Consider the following 23,076-nt stretch of genomic DNA (forward strand, 5'->3'; position numbering starts at 1 on the left):
TTGTGTGTGTTTTGTTTTGTTCATATTTGCCGGGTCAAATTATTAATAATTATTCATTTATAATTATAGGTCGGGGCAGGGCAGCTTTAAAGGGGAACATTATCACCAGACCTATGTAAGCGTCAATATATACCTTGATGTTGCAGAAAAAAGACCATATATTTTTTTAACCGATTTCCGAACTCTAAATGGGTGAATGTTGGCGAATTAAACGCCTTTCTATTATTCGCTCTCGGAGCGATGACGTCGCGCATCGGGAAGCAATCCGCCATTTTCTCACTTTCGTCGGTGTGTTGTCGGAGGGTGTAACAACACGAACAGGGACGGATTCAAGTTGCACCAGTGGCCCAAAGATGCGAAAGTGGCAAGAAATTGGACGAAATTTGTTCAAAATGCGAGGCTGTGGGGAAAGCCGACGAAATGGTCAGTCGTTTTTTTCCGCACACTTTACCGACGAAAGCTATGCTACGACAGAGATGGCAAGAATGTGTGGATATCCTGCGACACTCAAAGCAGATGCTGACATCAACTCCAAAACTGGACAGATCAGCTTTCAGGAAAAGAGAGCGGATGAGGGTATGTCTACAGAATATATTAATTGATGAAAACTTGATTCATTACTCACGGTTTTACGTAAATTATTATACATAAACTGTGTTTACCAGTAATTTTGCTTAAAAACATTTATTTTTTTCAATCATTCGAGTACATTCTTGTGTAATGCAGTATTTTGTGTCTATTTAAGTATGGTCAACCTGAGTGCTGAAATCGTGGAAAAATATATGTTCTTAGCGTGCCTGAAATGGGCTGTCTGCAATCTCAAAGTGCATGTTGTTGCCAAATGTATTTCATATGCTGTAAACCTAGTTCAGGGGTCGGCACCCCAAAATGTTGAAAGAGCCATATTGGACCAAAAATACAAAAAAAAAAAATCTGTCTGGAGCCGCAAAAAATTAAAAGCCATATTACATACAGATAGTGTGTCATGAGATATACGTTGAATTAAGAGGACTTAAAGGAAACTAAATGACCTCAAATATAGCTACAAATGAGGCATTATGATGCAATATGTACATATAGCTAGCCTAAATAGCATGTTAGCATCGATTAGCTTGCAGTCATGCAGTGACCAAATATGTCTGATTAGCACTCCAACAAGTCAATAACAATAACAAAACTCACCCTTCGTGCACAACCTTAAAAGTTTGGTGGACAAAATGAGACAGAAAAAGAAGTGGCATAAAACACGTCCTAGAAAGTCGGAGAAAGTTGTACATGTAAACAAACTACGGTGAGTTCAAGGACCGCCAAAATTAGTAGGACAAAACGGCGCTCGCCAAATACTCGAATCAGTGAAGCATGTTTAATATAAACAGTGTGCTTTATAACAATTAGGGAGGTTTGTGTCATGTTTGTCCTCCTACAGAAACCATATTAAAACAAAAAATATATTTTTTTCTCCTCATCTTTTTCCATTTTTCATACATTTCTGAAAAAGCTCTAGAGAGCCACTAGGGCGGTGCTAAAGAGCCGCATGCGGCTCTAGAGTCGCGGGTTGCCGACCCCTGACCTAGTTCATAGTTGTTAGTTTCCTTTAATGCCAAACAAACACATACCAATCGTTGGTTAGAAGGCGATCGCCGAATTCGTCCTCGCTTTCTCCCGTGTCGCTGGCTGTCGTGTCGTTTTCGGCGGTTTCGCTTGCATACGGTTCAAACCGATATGGCTCAATAGCTTCAGTTTCTTCTTCAATTTCGTTTTCGCTACCTGCCTCCACACTACAACCATCCGTTTCAATACATGCGTAATCTGTTGAATCGCTTAAGCCGCTGAAATCCGAGTCTGAATCCGAGCTAATGTCGCTATAGCTTGCTGTTCTATCCGCCATGTTTGTTTGTATTGGCATCACTATGTGACGTCACAGGAAAATGGACGTGTGTATATAACGATGGTTAAAATCAGGCACTTTGAAGCTTTTTTTTTTTTAGGGATATTGGTAAAATTTTGAAAAAAACTTCGAAAAATAAAATAAGCCACTGGGAACTGATTTTTAATGGTTTTAACCCTTCTGAAATTATGATAATGTTCCCCTTTAATGAATTACGTAACGTTTATGACAATCTTTTTCCAGCCGCTCTGCCCCACATCTTTGGAACTCTTTGCCACCAGACCTTCGTAACTTAGACTCAATATCCCTCTTCAAATCAAGACTCAAAACACACCTATTCCTGACTGCTTATTCATTGTAATCATCTTTTCTTCTCTATCTTTGTTGTTGTTTTTATCCAATTTGATTTTATTGTTTTGATTTTGTACGGTGTCCTTGAGTGCCCAGAAAGGCGCCTTATAAATAAAATGTATTATTATTATTATATGACAGATATTGATAGGACAATGCATACATTTATCATTTGTTTTCAAAACGGTTACAAAAAAGTGGGACTCCATTTCTAGGGACACCATCAAGTCATAGAAATTCCTAGCGTCAACACTGTAATACTACTAATAAAATGTGTTCCAACATAAAAATAAAATATGCTTAATATAGAGCTGGGCAATATGGCAGACAACTGTATCACCATACAAGTGTTTTGTATCAGTCCATATTGATAATTATTGGTATTTTTTTTTAATCACCTTTGGAAAATAAGAAAAATATATTGTATTTGAAATGTGACTTCCTCTGATTATAAACCCTCAGCTATCAAAGCAGAAAGGAAAACAATGTCAACAAAATATTAAAATCACATTGAACACTTAACAATAAGCGCTTGAAAATAAGGATAATATAAGAAATGCTTCACAAACTATAAGAAAATAGTGCAAAGTGTGAAAATGTAAGCAGAGAAACTTGAGGAACTATTTTCTGCAGGTTTAGTGGCAGGAAGGTGTGCTATTAGCGGTCTTGGTGGGGACAAGCACCTTGCATCATTACCTGAGCAAAAACTAAATATCCCTGTAAGAAACTGGTAATGGAAACACCCATGTTTGGAAAAAACGTTTTTACGCTCTCATGAGGTAGTTTTTCCCAGACGTTTCGATGTTGAAGTGTGTCCCAAAAGCATGATGGAAACATTTTTTTGCCATTTACAGGACACTTAAACACAAAACCAGCGGGTGGGGACCATTGTCGGTCTCGTAGGTCCCTTCTGGCAACAGAGGCCGAGACACCCACATGTCCCGACAATGTTGAGGAGTCCACAATGTCTGTGAATTACTCCTTGACCATTCTGTCCCTAAAATCTTTTAATGGTCTCCGCTGCCAGACGCAAGGAAGGTGCCTTTGTGCGATTACCCTGTGCCTTCGTCAACTGTTGTCGTCACAGCAACAGCGGTGGCTGTAATATCTTTCTCAACGTGGAGTCTCGTGGGATGAGATTCTATGAGAATTACAGCTCACAACGCTTTATTTGAAACACAAAATTTTAGAAATATCGCTTTTAATTTACGAAAAACTGCAATGAAAACAGCCATTTACAGACCACAACGGTCTGACTACGGTCCTTTTGAAAACATACAAAAACTGTCCAATAGACATCTTCACTTTTATCCACAATTTCTTCAGTTTCACTTTCTCTTCTCACTCCTTGCCAAGAATCAACCAAGTGTCACTCCCAGCGATAAGTGATCACTTCCTGTGTTGTTGCTCGGTTACCAAGGCTTACCTTGGCTACCTTTGTTCATGCAACCAACCTTGCTTTGCAACTTCCGCTTTCTTCCGGCCAAGTAGAAGAAAAAAATGGTTGAACATTTTAACAGACACATTTTTTATTGATATGGGTTACATCTCTATCTCGATATATATTGACATCGGTTTATTGATACGGATTACATCTCTATCGCGATATATATTGACATCGGTTTATTGATATGGATTACATCTCTATCGCGATATATATTGACATCAGTTTATTGATACGGATTACATCTCTATCGCGATATATATTGACATCAGTTTATTGATATGGATTACATCTTTCAAAGGATACAGTATATTGACATCGGTTTATTGATATGGATTACATCTCTATCGCGATATTTATTGACATTGGTTTATTGATATGGATTACATCTTATTCGCGATATTTATTGACATTGGTTTATTGATATAGATTACATCTTTCAAAGGATACAGTATTTTGACATCGGTTTATTGATATGGATTACATCTCTATCGCGATATATATTGCCATCGGTTTATTGATATGGATTACATCTTTCAAAGGATACAGTATTTTGACATCCGTTTATCGATATGGATTACATCTTTCAAAAGGATACAGTATTTTGACATCGGTTTATTGATATGGATTACATCTTTCAAAGGATACAGTATTTTGACATCGGTTTATTGATATGGATTACATCTATATCGTGATATATATTGCCATCGGTTTATTGATATGGATTACATCTTTCAAAGGATACAGTATTTTGACATCGGTTTATTGATATGGATTACATCTATATCGTGATATATATTGCCATCGGTTTATTGATATAGATTACATCTTTCAAAAGATACAGTATTTTGACATCGATTTATTGATATGGATTACATCTCTATCGCGATAAATATTGACATCGGTTTATTGATATGAATTACATCTTTCAGAGGATACAGTATTTTGACATCTGTTTATTGATATGTATTACATCTTTCAGAGGATACAGTATTTTGACATCGGTTTATTGATATGGATTACATCTCTATCGCGATATATATTGCCATCGGTTTATTGATATGGATTACATCTTTCAAAGGATACAGTATTTTGACATCCGTTTATCGATATGGATTACATCTTTCAAAGGATACAGTATTTTGACATCGGTTTATTGATATGGATTACATCTATATCGTGATATATATTGCCATCGGTTTATTGATATGGATTACATCTTTCAAAGGATACAGTATTTTGACATCGGTTTATTGATATGGATTACATCTATATCGTGATATATATTGCCATCGGTTTATTGATATAGATTACATCTTTCAAAAGATACAGTATTTTGACATCGATTTATTGATATGGATTACATCTCTATCGCGATAAATATTGACATCGGTTTATTGATATGAATTACATCTTTCAGAGGATACAGTATTTTGACATCTGTTTATTGATATGTATTACATCTTTCAGAGGATACAGTATTTTGACATCGGTTTATTGATATGGATTACATCTCTATCGCGATATATATTGACATCGGTTTATTGATATGGATTACATCTTTCAGAGGATACAGTATTTTGAAATCGGTTTATTGATATGGATTACATGTCTATCGCGATATATATTGACATCGGTTTATTGATATGGATTACATCTTTCAAAGGATACAGTATTTTGACATCGGTTTATTGATATGGATTACATCTTTCAGAGGATACAGTATTTTGAAATCGGTTTATTGATATGGATTACATCTCTATCGCGATATATATTGCCATTGGTTTATTGATATGGATTTCATCTCTATCGCGATATATATTGCCATCGGTTTATTGATATGGATTACATCTTTCAAAGGATACAGTATTTTTGACATCGGTTTATTGATATGGATTACATCTCTATCGCGATATATATTGACATCGGTTTATTGATATGGATTACATCTTTCAAAGGATACAGTATTTTGACATCGGTTTATTGATATGGACTACATCTCTATCGCGATATATATTGACATTAGGGCTGCAACTAACAACTAATTTGATAATCGATTAATCTGTCAATTATTACTTCAATTAATCGATTAATAATCGGATAAAAGAGAAACTACGTTTCTATCCTTTCCAGTATTTTATTGGGGAAAAAAACAGCATACTGGCACCATACTTATTTTGATTATTGTTTCTCAGCTGTTTGTGAATGTTGCAGTCTATAAATAAAGGTGTATTAAAAATAAATAAATAAATAAATAAAGTAGCCTCTGCGCATGCGCATAGTATAGATCCAACGAATCGATGACTAAATTAATCGGGAACTATTTTTATAATTGATTTTAATCGATTAGTTGTTGCTGCCCTAATTGACATTGGTTTATTGATATACATCTCTATCGGTTTATCGCCGAGCGCTAGCTTCTCGGTCACAAAAGACATTGTGCATGTCCCCTCATCCCTGAAGGAGTTGTGGGCCCAGAGACTAGAAGCAGACCTTGGCGCAGGACCATGCAAAGAGACATTCCCAGAAGCTGCCTTGTCTGTCTGACATATAAGTATGCAGCATAATTAGCACATAATTACAGGCCTCTTTGCTTCTAGGCCAACTGTCTATTCCGCTGAGTAATCCTGTGGAGACTTGAATCGGGCTGCAGGCTTAATTGACATTGAGGTTTTAATTACTGCAATAAATAACTACAATAGGCCGAATTTTGGTTGTTTTTTTAATCTCCGCCGTCACCGCCATTTGAGTGACAGACATGTTGGCCAATCAGAATTGTCGAGCCTCGCCTTTCTTCGTCCCTGGCTTCAAACGGGGAGAGAGAGGTCTCACTCCGTGCACGGCTCTCAGCACATTCAACTGCAGAATTAACTGAGCCGACTCGCCAGGAAGAAGCTCCGCAAAGTAACAAAAATATGATTATAAAGATAAATTGTGGTAATATTTCATCTTCAAGTCGCACGGGCAATATGAGCCCATCAACACGGGAAAAACGAGAGAAAATGTTGTGTCCACGTGATGGCAACATCTCACCTTATTTTTGAGTTGTGCGATACGAGTGGCTAGAAAGATGTTTGCCTTTTTGCAGACTTCATGTGGTCACATTTATTACGTAGGAAACATGAAATAAACAAAATTCTCTTACAATTCGACCCAGACAAAGGGTTATTTGTCCAACTTCACTTACAGTAAATGTCAGAAACGAGCAATGAGATTTTGGGGATGATGCGGATCACCGCCTGGATTCAGGCTCTTTCAAAAACATTTTCTTACTACTCGACCCAGACAAAGTGTTATTTGTCCAACTTCACTTACAGGAAATAAATATTTTCTTACAATTCGACCCAGACAAAGGGTTATTTGTCCAACTTCACTTACAGGATATAAACATTTTCTTACAATTCGACCCAGACAAAGGGTTATTTGTCCAACTTCTCTTACAGGAAATGTCAGAAACGAGCAATGAGATTTTGGGGATGATGCGGATCACCGCCTGGATTCAGGCTCTTTCAAAAACATTTTCTTACGACTCGACCCAGACAAAGTGTTATTTGTCCAACTTCACTTACAGGAAATAAACATTTTTTTTACAGTTCGACCCAGACAAAGGGTTATTTGTCTAACTTCACTTACAGGAAATAAACAACATTTTCTTACAATTTGACCCAGACAAAGGGTTATTCGTCCAACTTCACTTACAGGAAATAAACAACATTTTCTTACAATTTGACCCAGACAAAGGGTTATTCGTCCAACTTCACTTACAAGAAATAAACAACATTTTCTTACAATTTGACCCAGACAAAGGGTTATTTGTCCAACTTCACTTACAGGAAATAAACATTTTCTTACAATTCGACCCAGACAAAGTGGTATTTGTCCAACTTCACTTACAGGAAATAAACAACATTGTCTTACAATTCGACCCAGACAAAGGGTTATTTGTCCAACTTCACTTACAGGAAAGAAACATTTTCTTACAATTCGACCCAGACAAAGGGGTATTTGCCTAACTTCACTTACAGGAAATAAACATTTGCTTACAATTCGACCCAGACAAAGGGTTATTTTTCCAACTTCACTTACAGGAAATAAACAACATTTTCTTACAATTTGACCCAGACAAAGGGTTATTCGTCCAACTTCACTTACAGGAAATAAACAACATTTTCTTACAATTCTACCCAGACAAAGGGTTATTTGTCCAACTTCACTTACAGGAAATAAACGACATTTTCTTACAATTCGACCCAGACGAAGGGTTATTTGTCCAACTTCACTTCCATGAAATAAAACGACATTTTCTTACAATTCGACCCAGGCGAAGGGTTATTTGTCCAACTTCACTTACAGGAAATAAACATTTTCTTACAATTTGACCCAGACAAAGGGTTATTCGTCCAACTTCACTTACATGAAATAAACAACATTTTCTTACAATTCGACCCAGACGAAGGGTTATTTGTCCAACTTCACTTACAGGAAATAAAAATGTTCTTACAATTCCACCCGGACAAAGGGTTATTTGTCCAACTTCACTTACAAAAAATAAACAACACTTTCTTACAATTTGACCCAGACAAAGGGTTATTCGTCCAACTTCACTTACAGAAAATAAACAACATTTTCTTACAATTCGACCCAGACAAAGGGGTATTTGTCCAACTTCACTTACAGGAAATAAACATTTACTTACAATTCAACCCAGACGAAGGGTTATTTGTCCAACTTCACTTACATGAAATAAACAACATTTTCTTACAATTCGACCCAGACAAAGGGTTATTTGTCCAACTTCACTTACAGGAAAGAAACATTTTCTTATAATTCGACCCAGACAAAGGGTTATTTGTCCAACTTCACTTACAGGAAATAAACAACATTGTCTTACAATTCGACCCAGACAAAGGGTTATTTGTCCAACTTCACTTACAGGAAATAAACATTTTCTTACAATTCGACCCAGACAAAGGGTTATTTGTCCAACTTCACTTACAGTAAATGTCAGAAACGAGCAATGAGATTTTGGGGATGATGCGGATCACCGCCTGAATTCAGGCTCTTTCAAAAACATTTTCTTACGACTCGACCCAGACAAAGTGTTATTTGTCCAACTTCACTTACAGGAAATAAACATTTTCTTACAATTCGACCCAGACAAAGGGTTATTTGTCCAACTTCACTTACAGTAAATGTCAGAAACGAGCAATGAGATTTTGGGGATGATGCGGATCACCGCCTGAATTCAGGCTCTTTCAAAAACATTTTCTTACGACTCGACCCAGACAAAGTGTTATTTGTCCAACTTCACTTACAGGAAATAAACATTTTCTTACAATTCAACCCAGACGAAGGGTTATTTGTCCAACTTCACTTACAGTAAATGTCAGAAACGAGCAATGAGATTTTGGGGATGATGCAGATCACCGCCTGGATTCCGGCTCTTTAAACAACATTTTCTTACAATTCGACCCAGACAAAGGGTTATTTGTCCAACTTCAGGGTTTTTCCTCAGAATCATGCAGCCCACGAGCTGGTGAGTCGTGCGATACGAGTGGCCAGAAAGATGTGTGCCGTGTTCTTCCTCTTTGCAGATTTCATGTGGTCACATTTATTACGTAGGACTTTCAGACCTGCAAGCCTGGCAGTGGACCCGCTTGGCCAAGTTGTAAAGAGTGTGGGCAGCTCCCCGAAGAGCACGTCAGCGTGACACATGGAGTCTCCATTCTTCACGGCATTAAGGTGGGCCGAGCAGGCAGACATGACGTCAGCCAGAGAGCTGAAATAACAAAAGGGACAAAACATCGTCGCCCTGTGGGAGTCTTGAGGTCTTTGTGCGGCCTTGGCCCTTTATTGCTGCTTACTGTACGTGCATTCAAGACCAGGTCTCACGAGTCTGAAACTGACCCAGATGCTAACACTTACCAGTAGACACTACAATAAGGAATCCTTTCAGAGAGGGTGTGTGTGTAGTCATGAATATTTATACATCGCCAGCAGATTAGTGGCTGTCAAAGAGCTGCAGGCCGACTCCAATCAAACACTCCTCAGTCTAGTGAGGAGGCGGCAGAAAGACTCTCCTCCACCAGCTTGTTCAATCCCCGAGAAATAAAGGATCGGGACTTTTACAACAACAGCAAACGCGTGCTGTGATGATAAAAATAGCACCGAGGAAAGATTCTCACGTCCATTCCAAAAAAACAACAATTATCTTGTCATTTCCAATGAAAAAGGATCACATGAGGACTCTTTAAGATCTCCATTCCTGGCAATGATAGTGTGGTATGTACGACGACCCAGACAAAGGGTTATTTGTCCAACTTCACTTAAAAATCTCCAAAACGAGCAATTCGATTTTGGGGATGATGCGGATCACCGCCTGCATTCAGGCTCTTTAAATAACATTTCCATACAATTCGACCCAGACAAAGGGTTATTTGTCCAACTTCACTTACAGGTAATGTCAGAAACGAGCAATGAGATTTTGGGGATGATGCGGATCACCGCCTGGATTCAGGCTCTCTAAACAACATTTTCTTACAATTCGACCCAGACAAAGGGTTATTCGTCCAACTTCACTTACAGGAAATAAACATTTTCCTACAATTCGACCCAGACAAAGGGTTATTCGTCCAAGTTCACTTACAGGAAATAAACATTTTCTTACAATCGACCCGGACAAAGGGTTATTCGTCCAACTTCACTTATAGGAAATAAACATTGTCTTACAATTCGACCCAGACAAAGGGTTTTGTCCAACTTCACTTACAGGAAATAAACAACATTTCTTACAATTTGACCCAGACAAAGGGTTATTCGTCCAACTTCACTTACAGGAAATAAACAACATTTTCTTACAATTTGACCCAGACAAAGGGTTATTTGTCCAACTTCACTTATAGGAAATAAACATTGTCTTACAATTCGACCCAGACAAAGGGTTATTTGTCCAACTTCACTTATAGGAAATAAACATTGTCTTACAATTCGACCCAGACAAAGGGTTTTGTCCAACTTCACTTACAGGAAATAAACAACATTTCTTACAATTTGACCCAGACAAAGGGTTATTCGTCCAACTTCACTTACAGGAAATAAACAACATTTTCTTACAATTTGACCCAGACAAAGGGTTATTTGTCCAACTTCACTTATAGGAAATAAACATTGTCTTACAATTCGACCCAGACAAAGGGTTATTTGTCCAACTTCACTTACAGGAAATAAACATTTTCTTACAATTCGACCCGGACAAAGGGTTATTCGTCCAACTTCACTTAGAGGAAAAAACAACATTTTCTTACAATTTGACCCAGACAAAGGGTTATTTGTCCAACTTCACTTATAGGAAATAAACATTGTCTTACAATTCGACCCAGACAAAGGGTTATTTGTCCAACTTCACTTACAGGAAATAAACAACATTTTCTTACAATTTGACCCAGACAAAGGGTTATTCGTCCAACTTCACTTAGAGGAAAAACAACATTTTCTTACAATTTGACCCAGACACAGGGTTATTTGTCCAACCTCACTTACATGAAATAAACAAAATTTTCTTATAATTCGACCCAGACAAAGGGTTATTTGTCCAACTTCACCTACAGGAAATAAACAACATTTTCTTACAATTCGACCGGACAAAGGGTTATTTGTCCAACTTCACTTACAGGAAATAAACAACATTTTCTTACAATTTGACCCAGACAAAGGGTTATTCGTCCAACTTCACTTACAGGAAATGTCAGAAACGAGCAATGAGATTATGGGGATGATGCGGATCACCGCCTGGATTCAGGCTCTTTCAAAAACATTTTCTTACGATTCGACCCAGACAAAGGGTTATTTGTCCAACTTCACTTACATGAAATAAACAACATTTTCTTACAATTCGACCCGGACAAAAGGTTATTTGTCCAACTTCACTTACAGGAAATGTCAGAAACGAGCAATGAGATTTTGGGGATGATGCGGATCACCGCCTGGATTCAGGCTCTTGAAACAACATTTTCTTACGATTCGACCCAGACAAAGGGTTATTTGTCCAACATCACTTTCACTTACAGGAAATGTCAGAAATAAGCAATGATATTTTGGGGATGATGCGGATCACCGCCTGGATTCAGGCTCTTTCAAAAACATTTTCTTACGATTCGACCCAGACCAAGGGTTATTTGTCCAACTTCACTTACATGAAATAAACAACATTTTCTTACAATTCGACCCGGACAAAAGGTTATTTGTCCAACTTCACTTACAGGAAATGTCAGAAACGAGCAATGAGATTTTGGGGATGATGCGGATCACCGCCTGGATTCAGGCTCTCTAAACAACATTTTCTTACAATTCGACCCAGACAAAGGGTTATTCGTCCAACTTCACTTACAGGAAATAAACATTTTCTTACAATTCGACCCAGACAAAGGGTTATTCGTCCAACTTCACTTACAGGAAATAAACATTTTCTTACAATCGACCCGGACAAAGGGTTATTCGTCCAACTTCACTTATAGGAAATAAACATTGTCTTACAATTCGACCCAGACAAAGGGTTTTGTCCAACTTCACTTACAGGAAATAAACAACATTTCTTACAATTTGACCCAGACAAAGGGTTATTCGTCCAACTTCACTTACAGGAAATAAACAACATTTTCTTACAATTTGACCCAGACAAAGGGTTATTTGTCCAACTTCACTTATAGGAAATAAACATTGTCTTACAATTCGACCCAGACAAAGGGTTATTCGTCCAACTTCACTTACAGGAAATAAACAACATTTTCTTACAATTTGACCCAGACAAAGGGTTATTTGTCCAACTTCACTTATAGGAAATAAACATTGTCTTACAATTCGACCCAGACAAAGGGTTTTGTCCAACTTCCCTTACAGGAAATAAACAACATTTTCTTACAATTTGACCCAGACAAAGGGTTATTTGTCCAACTTCACTTATAGGAAATAAACATTGTCTTACAATTCGACCCAGACAAAGGGTTATTTGTCCAACTTCACTTACAGGAAATAAACAACATTTTCTTACAATTTGACCCAGACAAAGGGTTATTCGTCCAACTTCACTTACAGGAAATAAACAACATTTTCTTACAATTTGACCCAGACAAAGGGTTATTTGTCCAACTTCACTTATAGGAAATAAACATTGTCTTACAATTCGACCCAGACAAAGGGTTATTTGTCCAACTTCACTTACAGGAAATAAACAACATTTTCTTACAATTTGACCCAGACAAAGGGTTATTCGTCCAACTTCACTTAGAGGAAAAACAACATTTTCTTACAATTTGACCCAGACACAGGGTTATTTGTCCAACCTCACTTACATGAAATAAACAAAATTTTCTTATAATTCGACCCAGACAAAGGGTTATTTGTCCAACTTCACCTACAGGAAATAAACAACATTTTCTTACAATTCGACCGGACAAAGGGTTATTTGTCCAACTTCACTTACAGGAAATAAACAACATTTTCTTACAATTTGACCCAGACAAAGGGTTATTCGTCCAACTTCACTTACAGGAAATGTCAGAAACGAGCAATGAGATTATGGGGATGATGCGGATCACCGCCTGGATTCAGGCTCTTTCAAAAACATTTTCTTACGATTCGACCCAGACAAAGGGTTATTTGTCCAACTTCACTTACATGAAATAAACAACATTTTCTTACAATTCGACCCGGACAAAAGGTTATTTGTCCAACTTCACTTACAGGAAATGTCAGAAACGAGCAATGAGATTTTGGGGATGATGCGGATCACCGCCTGGATTCAGGCTCTTGAAACAACATTTTCTTACGATTCGACCCAGACAAAGGGTTATTTGTCCAACATCACTTTCACTTACAGGAAATGTCAGAAATAAGCAATGATATTTTGGGGATGATGCGGATCACCGCCTGGATTCAGGCTTTTTAAACAACATTTTCTTACAATTTAAACCAGACAAAGGGTTATTTGTCCAACTTCACTTACATGAAATAAACAACATTTTCTTACAATTCGACCCAGACAAAGGGTTATTTGTCCAACTTCACTTACAGGAAATGACAGAAAAGAGCAATAAGATTTTGAGGATGATACGGATCACCGCCTGGATTCAGGCTCTTTAAACAACATTTTCTTACAATCGCGAGATGAAAATTGGCAGATTACATCAAGTACTTCTTTATTACTATAAAGTGGGCAATAAATCAATATCAATAAATATTGCAATAGAAACGTCACTGATAGCAATAAGAAATGCGTTCAATAAAACATTCCATTTTTTCCCCCTTTCGAAAGTAAGCAAAAGTTTTAGTAAGCAAGGTTGGTTGCACTCGGAGCAACGCAGGAAGTGATCACTGATCAGCGGGAGTGACACGCTAACAGCCAATCAGGTAACAGTATCAACTATCATGTTAGGTTGATTCTTTGCATGAAGAGAGAAGAGAAAGTCAAAATGAAGAAAATGTGGATAAGGGAGGAAAAGTCATCTAGACAGTTTTTTGATGTTTTCAAAAGGACCATAGTCAGACCATTGTGGTCTGTAAATGATGCAAGGCACGACCGCTAATAACACACCACCTTAACTCACTCTTTAGAGCACGACTGTAACTTCCTGCCACTAAACTTGCCGAAAAATAGTTCTTCTCGGGTTTCTCTCGGTTTACATTTTCACACTATTAGCAGTTAAAATATAACAATTTATTGACGTTAAAAGAGCACGAGACAAAGCCGAACTGAAATGCTTGCATGCAAGCATGCTAACAGTTCACATGTGTTGACTACCAATTTAGAAGACTCTGAGGTGTACGCTTGTAAAATAAGCTTAAAAAGTTAGCCTGCTAATGATAGCAAGTACCAAGTTATATGACTCTGGGGTAAGCCGTTACCAAATTTGCCAGAAAATAGTTAGCATGTGTCACGTACCTAGTTATGACTCTTCGGAATACAGCAAAAAAATGGCTAAAAAAGTTAGCATGCTAATGTTAGCATCCCAACATTTGCATGTTGCAAAATGTACTTAATTAGTTTCGCATGTGTCACACACCATGTTATACGACTCTGAGGTGTACGGCGGAAAAATTGGCTAAAAAGGTTAGCATGCTAACAGTGGGCACATGTAACGTACCAAGTTATATGACTGAGGTGTACAACTGAAAAATTGGTGCTATGCTAACAGTTAATATAAGTACCCTACAAAGTTATAGGACTCTGAGGTGTACCATGGCAAAACTGGCCTAAAAAAGATAGCGTGATAATGTCAGAATGCTATCATGCTAACATCCACATGCTAACAGTTACCGGTAGTTAAGTACCAAGTTGTATGACTTTGGGCTAAACAGTTACAAAATTTGCTAACAGTTAACATATGTCAAGTACCAAATTATAAGACTCTGTGCTTGACGGTTGCAAAAATTTGCCAAAAAAGTTAACATGCTAGCATTGACATGTTAACAGTTAGCATAGGTCAAGCACCAAGTTATAAGACTCTGGGGTAAATGGTTACAAAATTTGCCAAAAAAGTTGTCCGGGGCCCCACAAACATCTGATAAAACAAATCAAGTTTTCTTTTCATAAAAAAAATATTTTTTTGTCTTAATTTTTGCACTTGAATAATGCATCAAAATAAATAATCATGATCATTTTCCCTTCTTACGCAATGGACTATTATGCATGCTACTGCACTGGACCCAAGAAACTGTCAAATATTTTGTGTCTATTTACAGTATGTGTCTATTTCTAAAATAAAATACTTCAGTGTATGTATAAATACTTTTAAGGCACAATACTGTGTTGACAATAACTGTAATATTACTGTAAATTCCGGACCTTAAGCGGCTACTTTTTTCTTACAATTTGAACCCCGGCGGTTTATAAAACAGTGCGGCTAATTTATGGATTTTTCTTCGCTAACGGCCATAATGTTTTGTGTTCAATAGTTTTCATTAAACCCAAGCAGAAACACTGAAAAGGTGTGTCATTGTTTGTGCTATGGCGCCATCTTTTGGACGAGTTTGCTCACTGCAGGAGTTGCGAGTTGACAATATTCTTCCTGGTGTAATGCCCTGTACCGAAAGAAAATCTTCATTCATCACTCCAGGCAACGTTTGTAAGTTTTACAATATAACTAAAACAATCCTTACTTACTAAAGCGTCTCATGCATATTTGTACGTGCTATCGTAATGTACTCAAGCAGCTAATATGCTGCTAATGATGCCTCTGTGTTAGTATTATTAAACTACAATGGCATTCTTTTTGTATTGTTTCAAGTTCACAAATGCAAGTATACATATAATGTAGTAACAGACACCTTCATAACAATATGTAATATGTACAATATACACACTGCAAGTATATATATAATGTAGTAACAGACACCTTCATAACAATATGTAACATGTACAATATACACACTGCAAGTATATATATATAATGTAGTAACAGACACCTTCATAACAATATGTAATATGTACAATATACACACTGCAAGTATATATATAATGTAGTAACAGACACCTTCATAACAATATGTAATATGTACAATATACACACTGCAAGTATATATATATATATATAAGTTGCACTGGAGCCCGGCCAAACTATGAAAAAAACTGCGAGTTATAGTCCGAAAAATACGGTGTATATATATATATATATATATATATATATATATATATATTTATAATGTAGTAACAGACACCTTCATAACAATATGTACAATATACACACTGCAAGTATATATATATATATATATATATATATATATATATATATATATATATATATATATATATATATATATATATATATATATATATATATATATATATATATAATGTAGTAACAGACACCTTCATAACAATATGTAATATGTACAATACACACACTACATGTATATATATCATGTAGTAACAGACACCTGTTTTAATGCATATCTGTACGTGCTATCGTGATGTAATCAAGCTAGCGTCGTTAGCATTAGCTAATATGCCAACACGTTTACGAGTGTCTGTGTTAGTATTATTAACTTATAATGGCACTCTTTTTGTATTGTTTCACTTTCAAGAATTCCTCCGTAAATTCACCAAAACGTCATCTTGGAGTTATCAAGTCTGTTTAGCTGATTGGAGGGCTAGCTTGCGCAGCTAGTGGGTCCATGACGATGGCTTCTGTTTTGCTTGATCAGCCGTTTTACTGCCCTGTTACAGACACCGTTTGGAAACAATTAAGGTACATAAATAAACATTTCTGTGTAAATGACTCATTTCGCAACGTAAATATCTGCGGCTTATATATGGAAAAATACCTAAAATTCAGCGGGTGCGGCTTATACACCGGTACACTCTATAGTCCGGAAAATCCGGTAGTTGTAGTTTTTTGTCCATTTAAAAAGGTGTATAATGTTAGTGTTCTTTGATTGGCAGCCAGCAGACAGTCTTCTGAGACAAACAAAGGCATCTCATCTCAGTAGAGACGACAGATTGAGTAACAAGCACTTCCTGTTGTACACGTGTGTGGTTTCCCCGCCGTCACCAGGAAGTTCAAACACACTTTTGACACTTTGTTTGGTGTCCAAGGCCAAAGGACGACAACGAGAACTTATTTTTCGTGTGAGTGGTCAGCACTTGCGCTGTGCTCGGAGCCGCACACGACATAGAATAGAATAGAAAGTACTTTCTTGATCCCTGGGGGAAATTCAGCACCACAGTTCGCTCACAATAGACAAGAATAATAATAAATAATATAATATATATAATATATTGTATATATAATATATAAATAATATAAATATATTTTACATATACTCTACATTTAAGACATGGTGCAACAACAAGACAAGTCAGACGCGGTGTATTCTTGTTATTACGCTGACTTTGCCTCTGGTAACGAGGAAGTGTCTTTAAGAGATAAGCTGGAAGAGTCATCTCTGGGAAAATAGCATCGCAGTGCCTCAGACTGGAAGTCTCTGCAGAGAGTGGTGAGGACGGCGGAAAAGATCATCAGGACTCCTCTTCCTCCTATCGGGGAGATCGCAAAAAGCCGCTGCCTGACCAGGGCTCAGAAAATCTGTAGAGACTCCTCCCACCCCCACCGAGGACTGTTTTCACTGCTGCACTCTAGAAAGAGGTTCTGTAACAGCTTCTTCCCACAGGCCATCAGACTCTTGAACGCATCATAATAATCCCCTCAATTCCCCCCAAAAATGGATTAACTCTGTGGAATATAAAGATAATATAACATGCATCCATAAACGTGGATGCATACCGTATTTCCTTGAATTTCCGCCGGGTATATAGTATGCGCCTGCCTAGAATTACCGCCGGGTCAAACTTGTTTCGCAAAATAATTAGCGCATGCTTAGCATTACCGCCGGGTCAAACTCGTTTCGCAAAATAATTAGCGCATGCTTAGCATTACCGCCGGGTCAAACTCGTTTCGCAAAATAATTAGCATATGCCTAGAATTTCCGCCGGGTCAAATTCATCACGTCACGAGTAGGGATGTCCCGATCCAGGTTTTTGCACTTCCGATCCGATATTGTTTTTGCATTTCCGATCCGATACCGATACTGACCGATACAGATACTGACCGATACTGGCCTATCCGAGCATGTATTAAAGTTTAAAGTTATTTAGCTTACTTAGTTGTCAGAATCATGTTGAAAAGGGTTTTAGTACTCCTGCTAACAACTAGCCAGCTGAATTAGGGGAGTTTGAATAATACACAATGGTTGGTAACAAGAAACTGACCTGTTTATTCAAGGATAAACACAAAATAGACAAAATTATACATGACAAACAGAAATGGCATCATTGAAGTAGGGCTGGGCGATATGGCCTTTTTTTAATATTGCGATATTTTAAGGCCATATTGCGATACACAATATATATCTCGATATTTTGCCTTAGCCTTGAATGAACACTTGATGCATATAATCACAGCAGTATGATGATTCTGTGTTTTGATTGATTGATTGAGACTTTTATTAGTAGGTTGCACAGTGAAGTACATATTCCGTACAATTGACCACTAAATGGTAACACCCCAATAAGTTTTTCAACTTGTTTAAGTCGGGGTCCACTTAAATTGATTCAGGATACAGATATATACTATCAGATATATACTATCATCATAATACAGTCATCACACAAGATAATCACATTGAATTATTTACATTATTTATAATCCAGGGTGTGGAGGGGGGCGGCGCCGTATGTAAGTGTCAAAAAGACAGCCAAAAGAGTTTGATATGAGAATAAATCTAAAGTTAAAATATAGGGTAGAAATGCACCCATTTGCAGGAAATGTAGTCTTGATTTTCAAAATTTTCTTTCAAGGCTTGCATGTCTACATTAAAACATTCTTCTTCATACTGCATTAATATATGCTACTTTTAAACTTTCATGCAGAGAAGGAAATCACAACTAAAAAAATCACTAATTTTTTCATACGGTGTTGATGTGGAAATTTTCGCCTCGACATTTTGATGGTGTGGACGTGTGGCACCGAATGGAGATAAGCGTCTCGACAGACGTCACAATATTTGAACAATGATGACGAAAATTGTTATGCGCTTATTTTTTTTTTTGATTTTGTGCGTGGCATAGATTTGCTATGCGCAGAGGACGCTTAAACAGTGCGCAATTGCACAGGCGAGCACCTTAGAGGGAGCGTTGCTCGCACGGCTGCGCTAGCATCACAGCTAACGTTAGCCATGCTGCTACCTCTCTGCTCGGGGAGGACGTATACGTATGTGACGTATGACGTGACAGTATGTGACGTGTGTAAGAAGGTGCACTTGCTGTCTGTGAGAGGGAGACACAGGAAAGAGTGAGAAGAGCCTGTCGTGTAATGCCAGCAGCTAAAAGCAACTACGTGAGAATCCACAGACCTGTGGATGTGTTGAAGGTGTGCTGGAAAATGCGGAACGAAAGTTAGGGAGCAGCAGAAAAGTGGAATGTATTATTTAAATCGGTGCGTTGGAAAACACGGACCGCAGTTTTTTTTTAAACTCGATCTGGATCGGCATTTTCCCATGCCTTGCCGATACGCAATTTTTGGCAAATATCGGCAGCCGATCCGATCCAAATATCGGATCGGGACATCCCTTGTCACGAGTGACACTTCACCTGTCATCATTTTCAAAATGGAGGAGGCTGATTTCAATCATTTAAAATCGCATAAAGGGAAGAAGATAAAGAGCTATTCGGTAGGATTTAAGGTCCAAGCTATTGAATATGCTAAAAAGAACAGTAAGCAGCTATGTTTTATTAATATACCGCAGCTGCAAATATGAGTCATTAAATGACTCCCGCCTCCTGGTGGTAGAGGGCGCTAGTGACCCTTCTTGCGACTACTCGGCTGCAGAAGAAGTGACAACAAGCAGCAACAGTTAGCAGCGATCGTTTATTTTTTCCCTCTCGCTTGCACTTTTAACATGGAGGATTACATATCTAAAATAAAACAGTTTTCTAAACGGGACTTTCAATCGAAGCAGGAGGTAATAAAGGAAGATCTCCATCGAGACAGAGAGACTTTTAAAACTGAAGAAAGATAAGGAAGACTTCTATAAACAAGTTATCGATGCTTTTGTTCAGAAGGAGCTGCGCATGGACTTCATTTATAAGTAAAGGTAAGACCATAATAACGTTTGTTTTTATCAAATGTGCTTTTCATGATGGTATCCTTACATCACACTCAAATTCATAAGCGCAGGCCTAAATTTACCGCATGCCTTTGGTAAGCGCCGGAGTGAGAAGAGGTTTTAAATTAATTACCGCCCCGGCGCTAATTCAAGGAAATACGGTATGCAAAAGTGCAATATACACTATATTGCCAAAAGTATTTAGCCACCCATCCAAATGATCAGAATCAGGTGTCCTAATCACTTGGCCTGGCCACAGGTGTATAAAATCAAGCACTTAGGCGTGGAAACTGTTTCTACAAACATTTGCGAAAGAATGGGCCGCTCTCAGGAGCTCAGTGATTTCCAGGGTGGAACTGTCATAGGATGCCACCTGTGCAACAAATCCAGTCGTGAAATGTCCTCACTTCTAAATATTCCAAAGTCAACTGTCGGCTTTATTATAAGAAAATGGAAGCGTTTGGGAACAACAGCAACTCAGCCACCAAGTGGTAGGCCACGTAAACTGACAGAGGGTTCAGCGGAGGAATTATAGTGTGGGGTTGTTTTTCAGGAACTTTGAATACTCCAGGATACCAAAACATTTTGGACAATTCCATGCTCCCAACTTTGTGGGAACAGTTTGGAGCGGGCCCCCTTCCTCTTCCAACAAGACTGTGCACCAGTGCACAAAGCAAGGTCCATAAAGACATGGATGACAGAGTATGATGTGGATGAACTTGACTGGCCTGCACAGAGTCCTGACCTGAACCCGATAGAACACCTTTGGGACGAATTAGAACGGAGACTGAGAGCCAGGACTTCTCGACCAACATCAGTGTGTGATCTCACCAATGCGCTTTTGGAAGAATGCTGGAAAATTCCTATAAACACACTTCGCAACCTTGTGGACAGCCTTCCCAGAAGAGTTGAAGCTAAATATAAATAATAATAAATCATATCTGTGGTTAGAGTGTCCGCCCTGAAATAGGTAGGTGGTGAGTTCAAACCCCGGCCGAGTCATACCAATGACTATAAAAATGGGACCCATTACCTCCCTGCTTGACACTCAGCATCAAGGGTTGGAATTGGGGGTTAAATCACCAAAAATGATTCCCGGGCGTGGCCACCGCTGCTGCCCACTGCTCCCCTCACCTCCCAGGGGGTGATCAAGGGGTTCAAATGAAGAGAATAATTTCACCACTCCTAGTGTGGTGAAATTACGCATCATAATTATCCCCTCAACTCCCCCCAAAATGGATTAACTGGCTGGAATAAAAAAGACAATATAACATACATCCATAAACGTGGATGCATGTGAAAAAGTGCAATATAATCTGTACAGTAATCTATTTATTTATTTATATATGCACCTTATTGCTTTTTTTCATCCTGCACTACCATGAGCTTATGTAACGAAACTTTGTTCTTATCTGTACTGTAAAGTTCAAATTTGAATGACAATAAAAAGGTGTGTGTGACAATCATGGGTACTTTAACTTTAACTTTTATTTATCTTGATAGACACCAATGACTTGACATAATTTATTCAGAAAATATAACTAACGACAAATAAATGATTAACCGAAACATGTAAGTGTACAAAAAAAACTAACAACATTATGATTTGTACATTTGGGCTCGTTCTATTTTTTTAAACAAAGAAAACAATCTGAAGTTGTCTTTATTTTTAAGTTATCGTGCCGTGATTTTACCAGTTGGGAGTAGATTTTTCTCCATGTGCCCCCCCCCCCCGATCTAAAATGAGTTTGACAACAATGTTCCCTCTAAGGTGCGCGCCTGTGCAATTGCGCACTGCCCAAGCGTCCTCTGTGCACGGCAAATCTATGCCACGCACAAAATCAAATAAAAAAATAAGCGCATAATTTTCGACACACAGACACGACAGAGACACGTTTTTCGTCATCATTGTTCAAATATTGTAACGTCTGTCAAGACGTTTTGAGGACATGAATTCCATCCATCACTTCACTGAGCAAAACTCTTTATTGTCGGCCATAAACACATCACCAAAACATTAGTAAAAAAAAATTATATCTAGCAAAACTGGTCATTTTCTGCAGTACAAACCAGACCAAAAGCAACTTTGTTATATCAACAGCAGCCGCTCGCTCTTTCTCACTTGCGCCAACACATGCACATATGGCACTTAGCCAGTGATGCGTTTACAGCCACACAAAAAGTCGGACAACTCCAACACCACACATAAAGTGTCATTCCAGGTCGTTACACTATGATTTACCTATCAAATGTGTGCTTATTCTAGTGTCATTTATTAGGAATCTTAATTTATAAATATTGGATTGGACGATACTCCCAGAGATGAGTGCCATGTACACAACTCGCTGCCTAAAGCGAGTACACAACATCCTGAAGGACAGATACCACCCAGCACATGGCCTCTTCAACCCCAGGCTGTGAGACTGCTAAATGAACAGCCTACCCCTTTGCTGCCCCAAACCATCTTATTACCTCACTCTTCACCACTTCAATAATTGTGCTCTGGACATTGCATTGCTGCAACATCAATGTAACACCCATCAGACATCTGACTGTTCCCACCCCCACGTCCCTCTTATCGCGATCTTCCTGACAATGCTAAAATGTAAACTATTGTCAACCTGCACATAAATGCAGTTTCTATGCCGCTGGACAAAGCTCAAACAAAATCTCGTTGTTCATGTATGACTTAAGTGTTATTATGACAATGACAATAAAGGAATTGATTGATTGATTA

General features: G+C 38.0%; 1 protein-coding gene across 1 annotated transcript in view; it reads right to left on the reverse strand.

Annotated features, from left to right (window-relative positions):
- Nucleotides 1-23,076, reverse strand: part of LOC133572022 (F-actin-capping protein subunit alpha-2-like) — a 51,960-nt gene that overhangs the window by 27,579 nt on the left and 1,305 nt on the right. The gene's annotated exons all lie outside the window — the stretch shown is intronic.

Source organism: Nerophis lumbriciformis, linkage group LG29, assembly GCF_033978685.3.
Source record: "Nerophis lumbriciformis linkage group LG29, RoL_Nlum_v2.1, whole genome shotgun sequence".
Lineage (NCBI taxonomy): Eukaryota > Metazoa > Chordata > Actinopteri > Syngnathiformes > Syngnathidae > Nerophis > Nerophis lumbriciformis.